Genomic DNA, 20,304 nt, shown 5'->3' with positions numbered 1-20,304 from the left:
GATAAAATTTGAGAAATATGGAATAGAAATATCCGGAATATTCCAACATTCGACTCGGGATTTTAACATCGAGAAAATGGAGACGGTTTTTGACCCGGACTCCGAATGTACTCTAATTATCACAAAAACGACCGTATCGGCACGTAGATGACAACTAAGAGGTTGACATTAATTTTTGAGCAATCACTTGACGATAATCTTACGAACTGTCACTAATCGTTCCGCGGATCAAACATGCGGCCCAATCATCACCGGGTGGTTTTGCGAGGGTGCGAAAACGAGGTGTCTACAGAGCCCCCACTTTGACTGAGGCTTGGACAAGGCGAAAGTCAAAGTATAGCCATCAGGTCAATCGAAGATTACAACCTGACGACTATGGCGACGCAAGGCGGCTCAAGGGGTCTGAGCCAAGGACCTGTCGTCGGGAACATTTTAGAGTCTGTCGACTATCGGGGAGGGTCGTTTAAAGTCCATTAGACTACGTAAGGAGGCTCGCCAGCCATAAGAAGAGATCATACCTGAGACTTAATCGAACTTCGCGGGGAATAAGAGATATTGAAAACAGCAGGACGTCGGTAGAAACTGCTGGGGAAAATCCGCTTGCGTCAGCCTCGAGCGAACTCTTGCGAAATTTGGAAGTTGAATCTGCTTGCGTCGGTCTCAAGCGAACTCTTGTTGGGGACATATCGACGACGAGGAACATCTTGATCGTCGTATGGGAAACTTTGAATGAGCAGTACTGCAAAATACTACTGCGCCGGGTAAAATGATTTGACGACTAGGAACATCTGAATCGTCGCGAAAGAAAGTCTCGAGCGAGCAGTACTGCAAAATACCATCGCGCTAGACAAAATGGTTGAGCAATCCTGCGAAATCTTTGCATGTGCGGGATAAATCGAACTCGGACAATACTTTGCGAAATACTTTGTCGCCTTTGGATAAAATGCGGGTCGGAACGAAAGGAAATCGTCGAAACGGACCAAAGTGATAAAATGTCATCGAGGAAGAGGCGCACCAAAGATGGGCCCACGAATAACGAACTCATAACGGATTTTTGAAAATCCATCAGGAGGGAAACAAAGGAAGAGGCGCAGCAAGAGCTGCGTCTCTTGGAAGAGGCGCAGCACCTGCTGCGTCTGTTCCCCAATTCAGCAATTCCGCGTAAAAACGCGAAGTCAGAAGGGTTTCATTTCATTATTTCGAAACACAAATCCTTCAATTTCTCTCTCAAATCTTCACCATTTCCGTCAAGGCTGGATTCAAAAGCTTGCTTGAAATATGACTAATCGAGGTATGTGCTTTAATCTTGCATTAATCTTCCATATTCGTTGAATTTTGAGTAATGATAAGTAGGGTTTTCGACCCAATTGATCGAAAATTTGGGGCTTTTTCCCCAAATGGATTTGTCTTGCCAAATAGATGCTAGAAATGAGTAGTAGGCAATGTTAGGAACATAACCATGTATTTACTTTGAATTTTCATCGAGTTTCGAGCCCTTGAGCGAATTTTGAGACGGTTTCACAGCTAGATCGAAAATGGCTTCGAAAACGGCCTTAGGATTGCCCATTTGTGACGAAATTCGATATTTGGGACCCTTGGGTGATGGGTAAACTTCCTGTCATCTCGGAATTTTGGTTGGTGACGACTTTTGCAGGACACCTTTTAGGGCATAATCGTCATTATAGCGAAATGCTGCCGAATTTTCGACTCGAACTCGGAACTAGACCTTGACTTTGACTTGACTTGACCCAACTTGTCACATGAGCGATTGAATTGGTGAGAACATGGCCAAGGATGGCCAGGAAGGATAGCTTCCAGGGCTCCGGAGGCTCGAAAACTGCTTAACAAGGGCTTGTCGTCACGTGACGCGGCCTAAACTTGCTTTAATGTTGCAGGTGATGCTGCTTCTACTTCCGGGAGGACTCCCATGGAGGTAGACGCTAGTGCGGTTGAGGAGGCTTTGGAGCAGGCTTTCACCGACGCGGTGATGGCTGCTGCAGACGAGGTTCCCGAGGAGGAGGCTGGCGAGGAGGAGGAGATTCCGCGACGGGCCCACCTCGGACGAGGGGGTCGTCACCGAGAGGAGCTCCGCGTGGGCCGAGACTGGGAGAGCGAGGCACCTTGTGTGGGCTGCGAGAGGGTCACCCGTCCTACGGGACGGTGAAGAGCTTGGTAAATAGGAATTCCCTAACTCATTACTTATCCTCTTTCTTTTTTTCCAAATTTCTTTCAAATTTATTTCAAAACTAAAGATAGCTTTATTTCGAATCATAATAGGAGGCCGGGAATATCCGGTCGTTCTCGGGGTATACGACGGCGATGGAGCACTACGAGCGGGTCGCTTGAGGAGGAGGAGAGGGCCATGATCGAGCGTGGAGCGTTCGGTCCTCTGGTTCGTGTCCGGAGGGATATCGTGAAGAGGAAGTTGCGGGCCAACCTTAGCCTGGTCCGCGCTTTCTTGGATCGATTTTGGGATACGACTTCCACGTTTCACCTGCCTTTTGGTGAGGTGGGGGTCACCTTGGAGGATTACGGCATGATTTACAGTGCCGTGCGGGGATCGAGGAGATGGTGTGGCCGGAGGCTGGCATGAGGGCGGACTCGGCCGAGGCGAGGAGGTTGATCGGCTGGAACCTGTCGCCGAAGGCTGTTGCGGTGCCGGGTTTGGTACCCAGTACCTATGTTCGAGATTACTTTGCGGGGAAGACCCCGGCATCGGTGGTGATCGATGGGAGGGAGATGGCTCCTCCTCCTTGTGCAGCCCGAGCGAGGGCTCGTGCGTGGCTTTGGTGGTTCTTGTCTTCGATTTACCTCGGAGACAAGGGTGAGAGGCACGACGAAGCTTCTTCCCTTTCTTGCCGACCCGAGCTCCCTAGGGCGTTGGGGACCGGGTCACTTTCTTGGTTTTGCGGTCCTCATCCGCTTCATGAGGGCCATGGTTCGCCCGAGTTGATGGAGAAGGGGACTTCTCCTGGTGCTTTGTCGGACACAGGCTTTTGTTGGAGGTATGAACCTTCCCTTTGATAGCAAAATAAATTCCTTTCTTTATCAAAGATCGTCACTGACCATTCCGTTTTACAGGCGTGGGTGTACTCCTACTTTCCGGGCCTCGCGCCCAAGAGGACGGAGCCGTTGGAGAGGGCCTATCCCGTGGTGAGGGATTGGGTCATGTGCCGGACGAAGAGCAAGCGTTCTTCTCACAACGTCTACCGGCGGGATGTGAACGCCCTTCAAAGAGCGTGTGAGTATCCCGTTTGTATGTATTCACATCTTCTCATACTTTGTTTTCAATTGATCCTAGAAATGACCTTGGCCTTCACATTGTCACAGTGGGTGCCCAGACCTTGGGCGGAGTACGCTGGAGCGCCTCCTTTTGTTGCTGAGGTCCTTCGACCTAGGAGCCTGAGTCGGCTGTTGCTGTGGACGTCGATGGGTCCGGTATGGTACTTAGGCGAGCGTTTGGCTCGTCAGTGCTCTCGGGGCGCGTTGACGGTTCCCGTCGACCCTCCGAGGACGATGTTCAGGGAGCCTTCCGAGGCTGAGAGGGAGGCGGACCTGGCCGGTGCCAGTGGCGACGACCTTCTTCTTCCTGAGGAGGATTACTCAGCGTTCCTTTACGGGAGGTTGGCCTATTGGCCAGTAGTGGTGAGCATCCTTTGTTTTCTTATTGATTTGATTTTCGAGACTTGCGACGACAGATCGTCGATTGATGAGAGCTATTCGTCTTTTCAGGAGGTTGAGGCGGCGGGCATCGAGCCCCCAGAGTACCCCGAGACCCTCGAGTACACCGACGCTTTGGGAGGACGACGATCTCCGAGCTGCGTGATTTTGACGTAGCTGTGACGGATGCTGGCCTAGATGACTGGCAGCATCTGATTCGGAGGGTGAGCTCCCATTTTGCATGGTTTTCGCGTAAGAACACGTTTGATTGAATTTATTTTAATTTGTTGAGAGTTTCCTTTTGAAATGCAGGTCGCGCCATCCCGGTTCGTGGCACTATGGAGGGTGGCCAACCGGCTACGAGCTACGGCCATTGAGGCACTCGTCGGCGGTCGAGGTCGTCAGGTATGAACCTTTATACCCATTTTTCGATTTCCTTTTTTTTTTTGATTTTTGGGTTTCCCAATTTGAGTTGATTGACATGAGCCAATTCGTTGCTGTTTGCAGGGTGACGGCGAGTCAGGGCGAGAGTTGGCCCAGGCTCGGGAGGAGACGGCTCGCTTGTCGAGGGAGCTCGAGTTTCGGGATGCCGAGATCGCCGCTCTGATGGCGAGAGTTGCTGAGTTGGAGGGTGCCCAGCGGTCAGTTTTGTAGATTTGTACATCTGATTTTGAAACATTTTTTTTTGGACTCGGTTTGGGGCGCAAGCCCCCAGTTTACTTGGTCTTCTTGACTTGTTTGGGGCGAAGCCCCCAGTTTGCTTGTACATTTGTACTTTGTTCGGGGCGCGAGCCCCCAGTTTGCTCGTACATTTGCTTTTTGTTGTATACATGATGGCCTGAGTGCCTTTGCTGCTGGGTTGTTTGTTGGTACCTGCAGGTTAGTTCTTGAACAGGTTCTGGTGGATAACGGTTTATGCCGTTATGCCGCCGAAATTTACATAGAAAAATCACGTGATTCATGCATTTTATATACACATAAGGCCTTTAATTAGCGCACAATGAGACTCAAAAGGAACGCAAAAATGCAAAAATTTTGCCGGAAATGACCGGAAATGACCGGAAATGACCGGACGGTAGGGAGGGTTACCCCCGAAAAAAAAGGAAAAAAAAGAAATTTATAAGTTTAGAAAATGTAGAAAAAGAAATTAAGAAAATGAAATAAGTATATAAATGTTTGAATAATAAAAAAGAATTAAATGGACAATTAAATGCACAAATGTGATAAAATGGCGAGAATGTCAACGTTGCCTCGAAATGCGTGCCCGCGAAATTCCAAAACATGGTAAACGTCCGTAGTTTACCAAAATAAAATCCCATAGGTATAGGAAATTACGCGCGTTATAGAATTAGGAAAGATCCAAACGCGAAATCACGGAGTAAGCACTGGGGAGGAGGCGCGACATGAGTCGCGTCCCTTTGAAGAGGCGCAGCAGGTGCCGCGCCTGTTCCCAGAGGGGTTTGTTCTGACGGATTTTGGAAACAGCAAATTAGTATAAATAGAAGCGCTGCCGAAGCTTTGAATCATATAATTCTTCCGTCTTTTCTTCGTCGCTTCTCCTAAAACTCCTAAAAATAAATTTTCAAGAGAAAATTATCATTATGAATACTTTGGAGGTTCGCTTGAAGGAATGGACTTAGGAGTTTTCGAACACGGAAAAGCACGACATGGGTGCTTATAATCTTGGATCTTTATTGAGTTTGAAACTTATCAAGGTAGTGAAACCGTTCTTAGACGCTTGCCTTGATTATTGGGATCCAAATTATCATGTATTCGCCTTTCCGGAGGTGATATTTGTCCTTTTCCGAGGGAAATTGCTTGCCATTGGCGGGTGGGACCCTGAACATTTACCTGCCATCCCCTCCACTTCACAAGGGTATAAGAGCAAGTTTAGAGACTTGCTTGGACTTACTAGGCTCGAGGTAGATCGTCTTGTTACCCCGAAAGGCGTGAGGATGCTAGATTTTATAGACCGATTCATCAATAGGGCCGACCCTACTGTCTCTTATGTTGCTAGGAGGAGAGCATTTGGCTTCTGTTTGCTTCATGTTTATGTCTTCCAGGGACATGTTGATGAAGATTTGAGAGGTGATCCTCGCCTATTGGGTCTTGTTGAGCAAATGGAGCTGCGCAGGAGCCCAGCTTGTCTATGCTTAGGGGAGATCATCTTGGGTTTGGATAATAGGAAATCCAATCGCGATTTTCCATTCTTGGGGAGTCCCGTCATCTTACAGGTAAAAGACACCTTTTTCTCTTTTCTTTTTTTTTTTTTTTTTTTTTTTTTTTTTTTTTTTTTTTTTTTTTTTTTTTTTTTTTTTTTTTTTTTTTTTTTTTTTTTTTTTTTTTTTTTTTTTTTTTTTTTTTTTGGGTGTCTAATACTGTTTTGGTAGGTTTGGCTTATGGAACGCTCCCGATTGCTCGAGCCCCCAGTTCATGCACTTTCCTATCATGCCCGTATGATTTCGATGAGGACGAGGCTGTACATGGTGGACTTCGCCCGGGTCTGCGATTACTGGAAGAACAAGCTGAAGGCTGATGACGGCCCTTTGATCAGGTGGGTTGTACCGTGGTGGCACCTCAAGTCTGTCACTGGAGTGTCTTCTTTAGATCCCACTAGGTCCGTGCGCATCCCTGGATTGGAGTTTATGGTATGCATCTTCCCTGAGAGATTGATGAGGCAAGTTGGGTTGAAGCAGATGATCCCTAGGCTTGACACCGTCCCGCAGACTGCTATGGCGTTGACTACCGAGAGCCGAAGAGAGTGGGCTATGAAGTGGGCCCGAAGAAACATGTGGTTCCTGAGTTTCTCCTCCAATGCTTTGTGGGTGTCGGATTCTTATCTGAGGTGGAGGAAGGCCGCAACTTCGGAAGAGCGTGAAAGACTGAGGAAGCGCGAGCCCGTTGATTACAAGGTGCGCGAAGGAGAGAAAGAGAAAGAGAAGCATCTGACCGAAGGAGAAGAAGAAGCCGGCTTTCAGGTCATTCATCCTTCGAAGAAATCGAAGACTACTCCCGTCGCAGAGGTGGTGGTTGGTAAGGACGGAAGGGTCAGGCCTCGAGAAAGACCGTTGGTGATTAGGTCTGAAGTGGTGCAAGAGCGCCCGGCTCGAGGTCGCGACAAGAAATATGACAAGAACGACAAGGGCAAGGGAAAGATGGAGGAATAGCCCAAGTCTTTATTTATTATTTGATTATTATTATTATTGTTGTAATAAGAGGAGGGATTTTTAGAATCCTAGCCTATCTATTTTTTATTATTTGCCGTATTATTATTACTAGAATTTGAATGAAATAAAAAGTTAAATGGTTATGAAACCGTGGTTATTTTCTTTAATTATTCTTGTCGAATTTCAAATGCAATGCAAATGTCCTTCTATTTACATTTTAAATAAAATGGTGGGTTGAATCCCGTGAAGGATTGCCTACGTATTCACTTAAAAAAAGCGAAATCAAACCCTTGCGCGTAGTTCGAGTAAATGTAAAAGAATAATTGTTCGGAGCAAGAGCTTGTAATGAACATAGAAAATAAGCATGAGCTTTTGCTTACTCGGGAGGTGCGAATTTAGTTTGTTTGATGACATGAGGATGACAAGTTTGCCAAGATGCAAGAGCATAGTGACATTCAAATAGGCCAGGGGCCGTTTATTTAGTGCCGCAAGAGCGACACGTAGGCTTACGCGAGGCGCGTTTCTGTCCTATCCTAGGCATAGTATCGTTTCAGTTGGTCGAGATTTGTGGGGTTTGAAAACTCATTCCCGTCTAGGTCTGTTATTCTAACCGCACCCCCTGGGAGTATGGATTTGACTAGATATGGCCCGGCCCAATTAGGTTTGAATTTCCCTCTCGGGTCGACAGGTAAGAGAGCTCTAACCGATTTGAGAACTAAATCTCCTTCTTTGATGTTTCTTGGCCTAACCCTTTTGTTGAAAGCTCGTTTGATACGTGCTTGATACGTTTGGACATTATGTAAGGCACGTAGCCTACGTTCATCCAGGAGGATGAGTTCTTCATACCTATCCCTCTTCCAATCGGCTTCAGGGATTTGACTTTCGAGTAGAATACGCAAGGATGGTATTTCTAGCTCGATCGGTTGTCGACCTCCATGCCGTAAGTCAAATAGAAAGGAGTAGCCCCAGTGGGCGTCCTGACGGATGTTCGATACCCCCACAAAGCGAAGGGTACTTTGCTTGGCCAATCTCTGTAATTGTCAGTCATTTTCTTGAGGATTGTGACGACATTCTTGTTAGCCGCTTCTACCGCGCCGTTAGTCTGTGGTCTATAAGGCGATGAGTGATGATGCTTGATCTTGTACTTGGCTAGCAATTGCTCGGTTTCGGCTTGGAAGTGGGACCCATTATCGCTGATGATCTCATGTGGGCAACCATATCGGCAGATGATGTTATTTTGTATGAATTTGGCTACATTTTTGGCCGTAAGAGCGGTGTAGGAAGCCGCTTCTACCCACTTGGTGAAGTAGTCAATTGCTACTAGGATGAAACAGTGACCTCCTGTTCCTGCTGGGGTTATTTTCCCAATTATGTCGATTCCCCACGCGGAGAATGGCCAAGGAGATGTCATCGTATAGAGCAACGAAGGAGGGACATGTTGTACATTCCCGAAGATTTGGCAATTGTGGCAGTGCCTCACATATTTGATGCAATCGGATTCCATTGTGGTCCAATAGTACCCTAGACGTGTGATTTTCTTTGCCATCATAGGTCCACTCATATGAGGACCGCACTCTCCATCGTGGACTTCTTCCATCACCTTTCGTGCCTGGGAATGATCAAGGCAACGCAGGACTACACCAAGAGGTGTTCTTTTGTATAACTCTCCTTGCATGAGGACGTATTGTGAAGCTAGTAGGCGTATAGCTCGTTGTCCCCTCTTGTCCATATCTGGCGGATAGGTACCGTTAAGCTTGAAGTTTAGGATTGCTTGGAACCGGGGTTCTGCGCGATTTCTTCTTCATTGGTAATTTGATGGACATAAGCCGGCTCCGACCGTCGTTCGATACACAAAGGCATTTCCATCATGTAATCTGGCATGTTTATCAAAGATGCAAGTTTCGCAAGAGCGTCTGCAAATTGATTTTCTTCTCGAGGTAGGTGTAAGTAGGTTACGTGATCAAAGAATTGAGCGACTTGGTCTATCCTAGCCTGATAGGGTGCTAGGCTTTCACTTCGGATTTTCCAGGATCCCGTAACTTGGTTAATGATCAGTGATGAATCTCCATGCACTCGGAGGTTTTTGATGCCTAAGCTTACTGCCGCTTGTAGTCCAATTAAACAAGCCTCATACTCTGCGGCGTTGTTTGTCACCTCGAAGTCGAGTTTGACAGCGATCGGTGTATGCTCACCTTCAGGAGAAATGAGCAACACTCCTATCCCAAATCCTCTTAGATTTGATGCTCCATCAAAGTATAGGTCCCAGGAGTCTACATCTGTTTGAAGTATGTCCTCGTCGGGAAATGACCAAGTATCTATGGCTTGTGCGTCGTTGATGGGATTTTCCGCGAAGAATTCGGCGACGGCGCGACCCTTTATTACTTTTAGTGGCACGTATTTGAGGTCAAATTCGGAGAGCATCATGGTCCATCTTGCCAGACGTCCGTTGAGAACGGGTTTCTCGAAGAGGTATTTGACTGGATCCATTTTGGAGAATATTTTGACGGAGTAGCTAAGCATGTAATGACGTAGCTTCTTTGTTGCCCACACAAGAGCGAGGCATGTCTTTTCGAGTTGTGAGTATTTGCACTCGTATTCCAAGAACTTCTTACTTAGATAGTAAATAGCTCTTTCTTCGCTTCCTACGGTTTGAGCTAGCATAGCACCCATGGCAGTTTCAGTTACTGTGAGATATAAACCAAGAGGTTGATCTGGTTGCGGTGGCATGAGCACTGGTGGTTTAGCCAATATCTCCTTGATTCTGTCGAATGCCTTTTGACAGTCGTCGTCCCACATGGTGTGGTCCGTTTTCTTGAGTTTCTTGAAGATAGGCTCGCAAATCATCGTGAGTTTCGATATGAATCGACTTATGTATTGCACTTTTCCCAGGAATCCTCTGACTTCTTTTTCTGTTTGAGGTTGTGGCATTTCAATCAGAGCTTTGATTTTTGAGGGATCTATTTCTATACCTCGTTGACTAACGACGTATCCTAGGAGTTTGCCAGATGTCACCCCGAATGTGCACTTTTGAGGGTTGAGTCTCATATTGTACTTCCGTAGCCTTGCGAAGAACTTGCGAAGGTTCGCGATATGTCCCTCTCTTTCCTTGGATTTGACAATCATGTCGTCTACGTATACCTCGACTTCTTTATGCATCATGTCATGTAGGAGTGTAGTTGCGGTGCGTTGGTATGTAGCTCGGCGTTGATCAATCCGAACGGCATTCTTCAGATAGCAATAGGTTCCCCATTGGGTGACGAACGCAGTCTTATGCATGTCTTCCATGGCCATTTTGATTTGGTTGTAACCCGCATATCCATCCATGAAGGATAGTAATGCATGGTCTGCGGTATTGTCTACCAATATGTCGATGTGAGGTAGAGGAAAGTCATCTTTCGGGCTTGCTTTGTTCAAATCTCTAAAGTCAACACAAACTCGGATTCTCCCATCCTTTTTGGGTACGGGTACTATGTTAGCTACCCAGTCAGAATACTCGGAAACTTTGATGAACCCGGCTTTGAATTGTTTGTCAACTTCTTCCTTAATCTTGAGCCCACTCTGTTCTCATCCGTCGAAGCTTCGTTTCACGGGTTTGAAACCAGCTTAATTGGAATCCTATGTTCGGCGATATCGCTGTCGATCCCTGGCATGTCTTTGTAGGACCAAGCGAAAACGTCTTTGAATTCATTTAGGAGGTCTATGAAATCGGTTCTTTCGGTTGAGCTCAAGGTTGTCCCTATCCTAAGTTCTTTGGGTTCTAGTTCAGTCCCCACGTTGATGGGTTCGGTGTCCTCAATTACAGGTCCCCCTTCCCTTTCTTGTAGTATTTCTTTGGCTACGTAGGGAGGTATTTCGGTCAAGTCGGATTTTGGTCATCCTCGGTATCATCATAAACAGAATTGCACTCAAGATAACACAAAGAGTAAGCAGAACCTGATTTATTCATATTAAGATTTGAGTAAAGTTGAAACAAAGAAGCCAACCGATCCAAGGATAGTGGCGGCAAAGGGACACGATGGTGGGGCATTTCCCGAACTACTGTGACTACTCGGAAATAAGCTAGGAGAAACGAGGGGAGTGGGGATGACGACGGAGTAGACTCTCTAATTACTTCTCTGACTCGACTCGACTCCGACTCCGACTCTGATTCGAATTCGTCGTCTTCTGGTTCTTCTTTGAACATCTCTCCTTCTCCAGTGGTGAGCTTGAAGAGTCTTCCTTGATTGTTGGTCCATTTGATTGATTTTCTCCACCCTTTCTGCTGCTTGGTGTCGATTTCTGTGATTAAAGCGGTGGGGTTGAAGCGATCGTCTTGAAGTATCGTAGTAATGATCTCATCCTGCGCGGCCCTAACAAATCGATCCTCTCCAAACAGGAGGCTAACAGCTTGTTCGTCTAAGCAAGGTGCTTGACGGGTTTTGACGGTAGGAACCGTTTCTGGAGGGATGAAGTAGCAATCGTGAAAGATCTCGATTCCGGCTAACTTCTTTTCGAGGTAATGCCAAGGTTCGGGAAATCCATGAAAGAGTTCCGAACTTCCTTCTTGAACGAAGTATCCATTGAGGGTAGGGAGATATGGCCTCATTTGGACTCCTACATACTTGCGGTTTTGGACTTGGGCGAGCATTTCGAGAACTTCTTCCGTTGTGGGTTTGTACCCTAGTCCAAGTGGTATTCTCGATGAGTTGCCTTTCTTGTATGGCGCGAAGGTGTTTTTCCGAACTGGGTTCAAAGGCATTCCAGGGAAGTATCCCTGGTTTTTGAGAATGTGGTTGACCACCAAGTTGGAGTAGGGATTGTAGTACAAAGGTGCCAACTCGCTTTCTATGACACTTACACTTTGGAAGCCCCCAAGTTCGTATATGGGATCTGCAAGGACTTGATTGCTTGATTGCTTTTCGATTATTGCCTTGATAGGCGACGAAGTGATTGTCACAACTTTGCCATTGAGTGGGATCTTGATCTTTTGGTGAAGGGTGGATGTTACTGCTTTGGAAGCATGAATCCAAGGCCTTCCCAGAAGTATGTTGAATGAAGCTTCGATGTCCACTATTTGGAAGTTGACCTTTCGTTCGATCGGTCCCGTAGCTATGGTTAGGCTAACAAGTCCAACCACTTTTCGTCGCGTACCGTCATATGCGCGTACACCTTGACTTGTAGGGGTCCAATCCGACTCTTTCATGCCCAGTTTATATGCCGTTTTGAGAGGTATGACGTTGATCAGCGAGCCATCATCTACCAAGGTCATTGGCACATTTTTCTTTAGACAGGATGACGTGATGTATAGAGCGAGGTTGTGACTAGCGCCAAAAGGTGGCAAATCTTCGTCCGAGAAAGTAACAGGGTTACTTAGTTTCGGGGATTCTTGGAAGACCAAGTTGACTACATCTTCAGGAGTAGAGTTATGTGCCACATTCAATTTGGCCAAAGCTTGCAGTAAAGCTTGGCGGTGTGGAAATGAGCTTGCCACTAGTTGCCAGACCGAAAGATCGGCCTTGGTTTTTTGTAATTGCTTGAGCAAATGATCGGTGGGGTCGTCTTCGTTGTCATTTGGTGTGATGACATTGGTTGGACTGTTTTGAGTAGTACTTTGGTATGGACGGCCCGAGCGAGTTAGGTGATCCACATCTTGGTCTTCGCCATTTTGGACTATCTCTTTTACCAAAGAGTTTTCAATGAGGTATTCGTCTTCATCGTCATCGGCCCAAACCCCATTAATTGTGGCTAGTTCTTTCATCTTCATGATGTCACTTTCTAGTTGTATGATTTGATCAACTAGCTTATCGACCACGGTGATGACTTCTTGCATAGTAGCATTTTGAGAGAAGATCAATGGTACGCGTTCTTTAGGTGTTGCATTGGGATCGCGTAAGATCATTACCATGCTTTCTAATTCCCACACTTGTCTATCTACACTCCTTGCCCAGGCGATGAAGTCGGAGATGGTAGGGGAGATGGTAGAGTAGAGTCTTTCTTTCTCAATTGCGTGAATTTCATTTTCGGTGGGAGAAATGAGATGTGAGCAATCTAAGGTAGATTCGTCACTTGTAATCACTAGAACTCCAAGAGGATTCTGAGTGTTATTAGGCTTACCTCCTGGTGGAATTGGAAGTCGACCATCTTCGATCATATCTTGAAGCACGTGTTTCAACTTATAGCATTTTTCGGTGTCGTGCCCCTTACCCCTATGGTATTCACAGTAGGAATTTTCGTCCCATAATTTGGACTTCCTTTCGGGCTCGGGAGTAGGTCCAATGGGTTGGAGTTTGCCTTGCTTCACTAGCCTTTTTAGAGCATTGGAGTATGTATCCCCAAGGTTTGTGAACTTCCTTGGTGGGCTAGTTTTCTTGGATGGTTCGAGAAGGTTAACTTCGTCGGTCTTGCTAGTAGAGCCGTATGAACGACTTGTGGACCCTTGATATCCTCGACCCACCGTTTTGGACAAGAGTCCTTTGCGGATGTCATCTTCAATCCGTGTCCCTAATACGGTTAAGTCTTTGAAAGTCTTGATGTTTTGATATCTCAAATGGTTGGCATATATGGGCTTGAGATTGTCCACGAACTTCTCCACAAGAGTGGCCTCATCTGGACGTTCTACTAGTTGAGTACTAGTCTTCCTCCACCTACTTAGGAAGTCGGTGAATCCTTCTTTGTCGTTTTGGGTAAGAACCTCTAGAGTGCGCATGTTGACTTGGATCTCGGCATTATCCGCGTATTGTTTTGAGAACTCGATCGCGGCGTCCTCCCAAGTAGCGACCTTTTTGTGATCTAAAGTGTAGAACCATTGCTTTGGGATGGTGTCGAGAGATGAAGGAAAGATCCTTAAGAACATCTCGGGTTTGATGCCTTTGATAGACATGTAATCCTTGAAGGCACGGATATGGTTCAAAGGGTTCTCATGTCCCTTGAACTTAGGGATATCCGTCATGCTAAAGTTAGTGGGCAATTTGGAATTGACGGCTTCATACTTACGATTGTTCTCCCTGTAAATGTCATCCCCCTTAAGGTACATCAATTGCTCCTCTAGGTATTGGAGTCTTTTCTCAGCTGCAGTTGTCCCTATGAGAGGATTCTCATCCTTAGACTCGTCATCGGAAAATTGTAGTACTTCACCTTTAATGGGAGGCAACCTTCCCTCTACATCAAAGATGCGGCCTTCGATGAGCTCGAGGCGGTCATAGGTTTGGTTCTGGGTAATTTGCATTTGGGCCAGCGCAGCTAGGATTTGATTACTATTCTCTTGAATTTGCTGGAGGTTCGTATCATCACTTGACCCAGGCATCTTGGAAACTGGATAAGAGACCGGCGACGAATCAAAACACGATCGACCATTCTATCACATTTGCTAAAAGAGGAAAAGTTTTGACTCGTGAAGTGGGTGTGTGCCACTTGTGTTGAGTGAGTTTTTGAAGAAAGACAAGGTCTTTGAAAATGTGGGTCCTAGCCAACTGTAGTGTAGTTGTAGGAGTGGACTCGAAGTGAGGCTTTGAAATGGGCTTATGGCCCGAATTTTGACACGACAAACGGACAGAGTTTTGACTGGATTTTTGCGCTAATTGAAGGCCCTATTTTCGAAATTCTTGATTGAAAACGGGTTTTGATTTTTTGAAAATTCGTCATGGTTTTGTTTAGAAATGGTGATCATGTAGAGTTTTACACATTTATACAAGCATTATAACGGGATGCTGAGTGCTTTTAGAAGGGTTTTGGTTTAAAGGGTGGGTTGCCATACCGAACCATCAAACCCGAAGTCTGTGGAGAGGCTCGTGCCAAACAAGAGTAAGGCCGATTCCTAGTCCATTTCCTCAAGTAGTGAAGGCCCTTGATACAAACAAGAGTAAGCATCATGGTATGGATGACGTCAATCGCTATCCATCTTTAGGCCCAAATAGGAATTAGGACCGTTTAGACGGGACGATTGGTCGAATAGGTTGGGTTGGGCCTAGGAAGGCTGATTTAAACGGTCTAGGAAGACCGAGTTATGAAAACCGACAATTGTCTTGTACAAACTTATTCCCTAACCTTGTTCAAGTTTCACCCTAGCTACACGTAAGTGTATCCCAGTGAGTCGCCAAACCGTGGACGCGGGCCGCCACGGGGCGCTTGGTGAGTGAAGGGGCTCGAAAACAAGCGTTTGCATTTTGTATGGAGTCGCCACCAATTTTTATGGAAAATTGGAACCGTTCGAATACCTCGTGTCATGTCAAGACACAAAGTAGTGACATGAACACTAAGCAATCGTTACCCTTAGCATTCTATGTCTAGAATGACTCTCGTGGATGCCAATGAACACGGGTGCTCACGGAGATCTGGAGTAAGGGGTGAGGGTACGTATTAGGAAGCTCTTTTGATCGAACACCTAATCCCGCCCGCCTCGATAGCGGCCTCTACTAATGATTAGGGAGTTTATTCATACTTGATATATCGTCGGCTATATGCATGCAATGCAACATCCAACAGATTAATCCTAGCATGTGAAGAATTAACTAAATCGGTGAACAATTAATTAGGCAAACAATTGGGTCGAAGTAGGATTTAATGTTGATTACATGTGAAAACATACAAACAATAAAAGGGATACAATAATTATAATAAAGGAAAATACATTAATTACATTGAGATAGGCGATTTATGTCGAAAATACCAACAAAACGGATAATTTGAGAAAACGAAATAAAAGAAATAAAAGAATAAATGACGAACAGAAAGTGATAATACGAATATTAGTTGATTAATACGTAAACTAAATAAACTAAGTCAAGGCGAGAAAAGGAGTTCCAGAGACAGAACTCATCCTGGAACAAAGCGCAAAGAATCGCGCCCCTTTGGAAGAGGCGCAGCAGTTGCTGCGTCTGTTCCAAGGGTGAGTTCTGGCTGTGAAGCCGGAACTGCAAACCGTTAATGCTAATTGGTGATTTTAATGGTTGATTAAATTATTTGACTCGGATGAAAGTAATTAATGGATTATTTACATGCGATTAAAGTCATAAAAACAGTAAAACATGGATGAGACGGAAATAAATGGATTAATTATGTGAAGGGTCGATGTTAATGAATGATTAATAAAACGAATAATTAACTAAACATGATGAATTGATGGCGGATTAACAATGAACATGATAAAAATATATCAACAATGAATCCCAGAAACCCAATACGAACGAATTGAATCCCTAAAACTCGAATTGAACTTAATGACGAAAACCCGCAAATATGAATTATTTGGGATTTAAGTTGGATTAGATGAATTAAACATGTGAATGGATGATGAAAATATATGATACAATATACATGCTAATTATTATGATTTTATGACGGAGAATTAACAGACGAACAAACAAACAAATAAATTTGATACGAATTGCAGAGGACGGAGGAAGAAGAAAAGAAGCAGGAACTGCGGCAGCCTCACAAAGAGGCGCGGCAGATGCTGCGCTCCTTTGAAGAGGCGCAGATTCTTTGCGTCTTTTCTCGATCGTGTCTGTCTACTAGAAATCCGCAAAAAAGGTTTTAAAGACGGTTTTAGAAATCGGTTTTAATGAGGTGCTTTCGACATAAATCTTACAACGGTGATTACAATAAAATAAATAACAATAAATAAAGAGAATTATTACACCCTCAGACTTACATGTTGACGGAACGAGAAGAACTAAGAAGATCGATTAGTGATGCTCGACGCGAATGCAAAGAGAGTGCCCTCGTGAGAGGAAAACGATTGATTGATTTAAAGATTGATTGAGTGTAGTGGTCAAATTGGTCGGTCATGCAACGGAGAGGCTGGTACCCGGAAGGATCCGAGCTTACGTGGTCGAAGGTTCAAGCACGTAGGCGCCAATTAGTAAGAACGAAGTCTAGAATGCAAAGGGAGAAGAGAAGGGCGGACACTCGCGTGAGAAATATGAGGAACAAAGGCTCCTATTTATACTAATCACGTGAAGGAATAGGGTTTCGGAGACTCTTTGGAAGTGAATCTCGGAAAGATATAAAAAAGATACGTAAATCATGCAAAGAAGGGCTCGGGAAGAGGCGCAGCAGCCCATCGTCTCTTGGAAGAGGCGCAAAGACTGCTTTGCGTCTATTCCCAGGAGGTTTCCTCCTGTTTAAGAAAGATTTTCGTGTTTGAGTTATGGTAGGACGGATTTAATTCGATTATCTTTTGAATATTACGGGATATTATTTGCCAAAAGATAAAATTTGAGAAATATGGAATAGAAATATCCGGAATATTCCAGAACATTCTGACTCGGGATTTTAACAAACTATCGAAAAATGGAGACGGTTTTTGACCGGACTTCAAATGTACTCTAATTACTGTCAAAACGACCGTATCGGCACGTAGATGACAACTAAGAGGTTGACATTAATTTTTGAGCAATCACTTGACGATAATCTTACGAACTGTCACTAATCGTTCCGCGGATCAAACATGCGGCCCAATCATCACCGGGTGGTTTGCGAGGGGTGCAGAAACGAGGTGTCTACATACACCCACGCCTGTAAAACGGAATAGTCAATGACGATCTTTCGATCTTGATGAAAGAAAGGAATTTATTTTGCTATCAAAAGGAAGGTTCATACCTCCAACAATAGCCCAGGTCCGACAGCGCCAGGAGAAGTCCCCTTCTCCATCAACTCCGGACGAACCATGGCCCTCATGAAGCGGATAAGGACCGCAAAACCAGCAGTGACCCAATCCCAACGCCCTAGGGAGCTCAGGTCAGCAAGAAAGGGAAGAAGCTTCGTCGACAGCCTCTCACCCTTGTCTCCGAGGTAAATCGAAGACAAGAACCACCAAAGCCACGTACGAGCCCTCTCGCTCACCAGTACAAGGAGGAGGAGCCGTCTCCCTCCCATCGATCACCACCGATGCCGGGGTCTTCCCCGCGAAGTAATCTCGAACATAGGTACTGGGTACCAAACCCGGCACCGCAACAGCCTTCGGCGACAGGTTCCAGCCGATCAATCTCCTCGCCTCGACCGAATCCGCTCTCATGCCGCCTCTCGCCACACCATCTCCTCGATCCCGCACCTGCACGGACCGAAATCATGCCGTAGTCCTCCAAGGTGACTCCCACCTCACCAAAAGGCGGGTGAAACGTGGAAGTCGTATCCCAAAATCGATCCAAGAAAGCGCGGACCAGGCTAAGGTTGGCCCGCAACTTCCTCTTCACGATATCCCTCCGGACTGAACCAGAGGACCGAACGCTCCACGCTCGATCATGGCCCTCTCCTCCTCCGATGCCGCTCGTAGTGCTCCATCGCCGTCGTGTACCCCGAGAACGACCGGATATTCCCGGCCTCCTATTATGATTCGAAATAAAGCTATCTTTAGTTTTGAAGTAAATTTGAAGGAAATTGAAAAAAAAAACAGAAGAGGATAAGTAATGAGTTAGGGAATTCCTATTTACCAAGCTCTTCACCGTCCCGTAGGACAAGTGACCCTCTGCAGCCCACACAAGGTGCCTACTCTCCCAGTCTCACCACGTGGGAGCTCCTCTCGGTGACGACCCCCTCGTCCGAGGTGAGCCCGTCGCGGAATCTCCTCCTCATCGCAACCTCCTCCTCGGGAATCTCGTCTGCATGCGGCCCATCACCGCGTCGGTGAAAGCCTGCTCCAAAGCCTCCTCAACCGCATTGGCGTCTACCTCCATGGGAGTCCTCCCGGAAGTGGAAGCATCATCACCGCAGATTAAAGCAAGTTTAGGCCGCGTCACGTGACGGCAAGCCTTTGGTTAAGAAGTTTTCGAGCCTCCTGGAGCCCCTGGAAATCGCCCCTTTCTGGCCATCCTTGGCCATATTCTCACCAACTCAATCACTCATGTGACAAATTGGGTCAAGTCAAGTCAAAGTCAAAGCCTAGTTCCGGTTCGAGTCGAAAATTCGGCGAAGATTTCGCTACAATGGCGGTTATGCCCTAGAAAGGTGCCCCGCAAAAGTTGTCACCAACCAAAATTCCGAGATGACAGAAAGTTTACCCATCACCCAAGGGTCCCAAATATCAAATTTCATCACAAATGGGCAATCCTAAGGCCATTTTCGAAGCCATTTTCGATCTAGTCGTGAAACTGTCTCAAAATTCGCTCAAGGGCTCAAAACTCGATGAGAATTCAAAGTGAATACATGGTTATGTTCTTAACATTGCCTACTATCCATTTCTAGCATCAATTTGGCAAGACAAATCCATTTGGGGGAAAAGCCCCAAATTTTCGAGTAAATGGGTCGAAAACCCTAATGTTTGCGGCTCAAAATTCGACAAATACGGATGATTAATGCAAGATTAAAACACATACCTCGATTAGTCATATTTCAAGCAAGCTTTTGAATCCAACCTTGACGGAAATGGTGAAGATTTGAGAGAGAAATTGAAAGATTTGTGTTTCAAATAATGAATTAAAACCCCTCGATTTCGCGTTTTTACGCGAATTGTCAAATTGGGGAAAGGACGCAAAGGCAGGCGCCGCGCCCCTTCCAAGAGACGCAGCTCTTCTTTGCGCCTCTTCCTTTTGTTCCCTCCTTACGAACTTTCGAAAATTCGTTATGAGTTCGTTATTTGTGGGCCCATCTTTGGTGCGCCTCTTCCTCGATGACATTTTATCATTTTGGTCCGTTTCGACGATTTCTTCGTTCCGCCCGCATTTTATCCAGTAGCGACAATATTTTGCGATCGTCGTCCAAATTCATTTTATCCCTCGCAGCAGCAGTATTTTGCGTATTGCTCAATTTATTCTATCCAAATAGCAGTGGTATTTTGCGATCTTGCTCACTTGAGTTTCTCCCATGACGATCAAGATGCTCCTAATCGTCAAAATAATCACCCAACGAGAGTTTGCTTGAGGACAGAGACAAGCGATTCCCTCCATCATCGATATATTCCCCAACAAGAGTTTGTTTGAGACCAACGCAAGCAAATTCAGCCTCTAAGTTTCGCCAAAGTTTGTTTGAGACCGACGCAGCAGACTTCTCCAGCGAGCTTTCTACCGACGTCCTGCTGTTGTTTTTTATATATCTCTTGTTCCCCGCAGAGTTCGACCAAAGTTCCCCTGTGACCTCCTAGTGCCTTCGAGACACCAAGTTATCTTCAGACCAGTGAATTTTTTTTTCGAAGCGTCTTGATCCCGCTTCACCCGGGGTATCTCGGTATGATCTCTTCTTATGGTCAAGGCGAGCTTCCTTACGTAGTCTAATGGACTTTAAACGACCCTCCCCGGTAGTCGACGGACTCTAAAATGTTCCCGACAACAGTCCTTGGTTCGGACCCCTTGAGCGCCTCGCGTCGCCATAGTCGTCGAGTTGTAATCTTCGATTGAACTGATGGCTATACTTTGACTTTCGCCTTGTCCAAGCCTCGGTCAAAGTGGGGGCTCTGTAGACACCTCGTTTCCGCACCCCTCGCAAACCACCCGGTGATGATTGGGCCGCATGTTTGATTCGCGGAACGATTAGTGACAGATTAAAGATTATCGTCAAGTGATTGCTC

General features: G+C 45.9%; 1 long non-coding RNA gene across 1 annotated transcript; it reads left to right on the top strand.

Moving 5' to 3' along the window:
- Positions 1-3,797: 3,797 nt before the first annotated feature.
- LOC141602426 (uncharacterized) lies at positions 3,798-4,284 on the top strand. The gene is made up of 3 exons (XR_012524438.1): positions 3,798-3,884; positions 3,973-4,065; positions 4,168-4,284. It is a non-coding gene; the product is annotated as an uncharacterized LOC141602426 (long non-coding RNA).
- Positions 4,285-20,304: the final 16,020 nt, after the last annotated feature.

Source organism: Silene latifolia, chromosome 9, assembly GCF_048544455.1.
Source record: "Silene latifolia isolate original U9 population chromosome 9, ASM4854445v1, whole genome shotgun sequence".
NCBI lineage: Eukaryota > Viridiplantae > Streptophyta > Magnoliopsida > Caryophyllales > Caryophyllaceae > Silene > Silene latifolia.
Note: the sequence above shows the minus strand (reverse complement) of the source record. Positions and strands in the feature narration are given on the sequence as shown.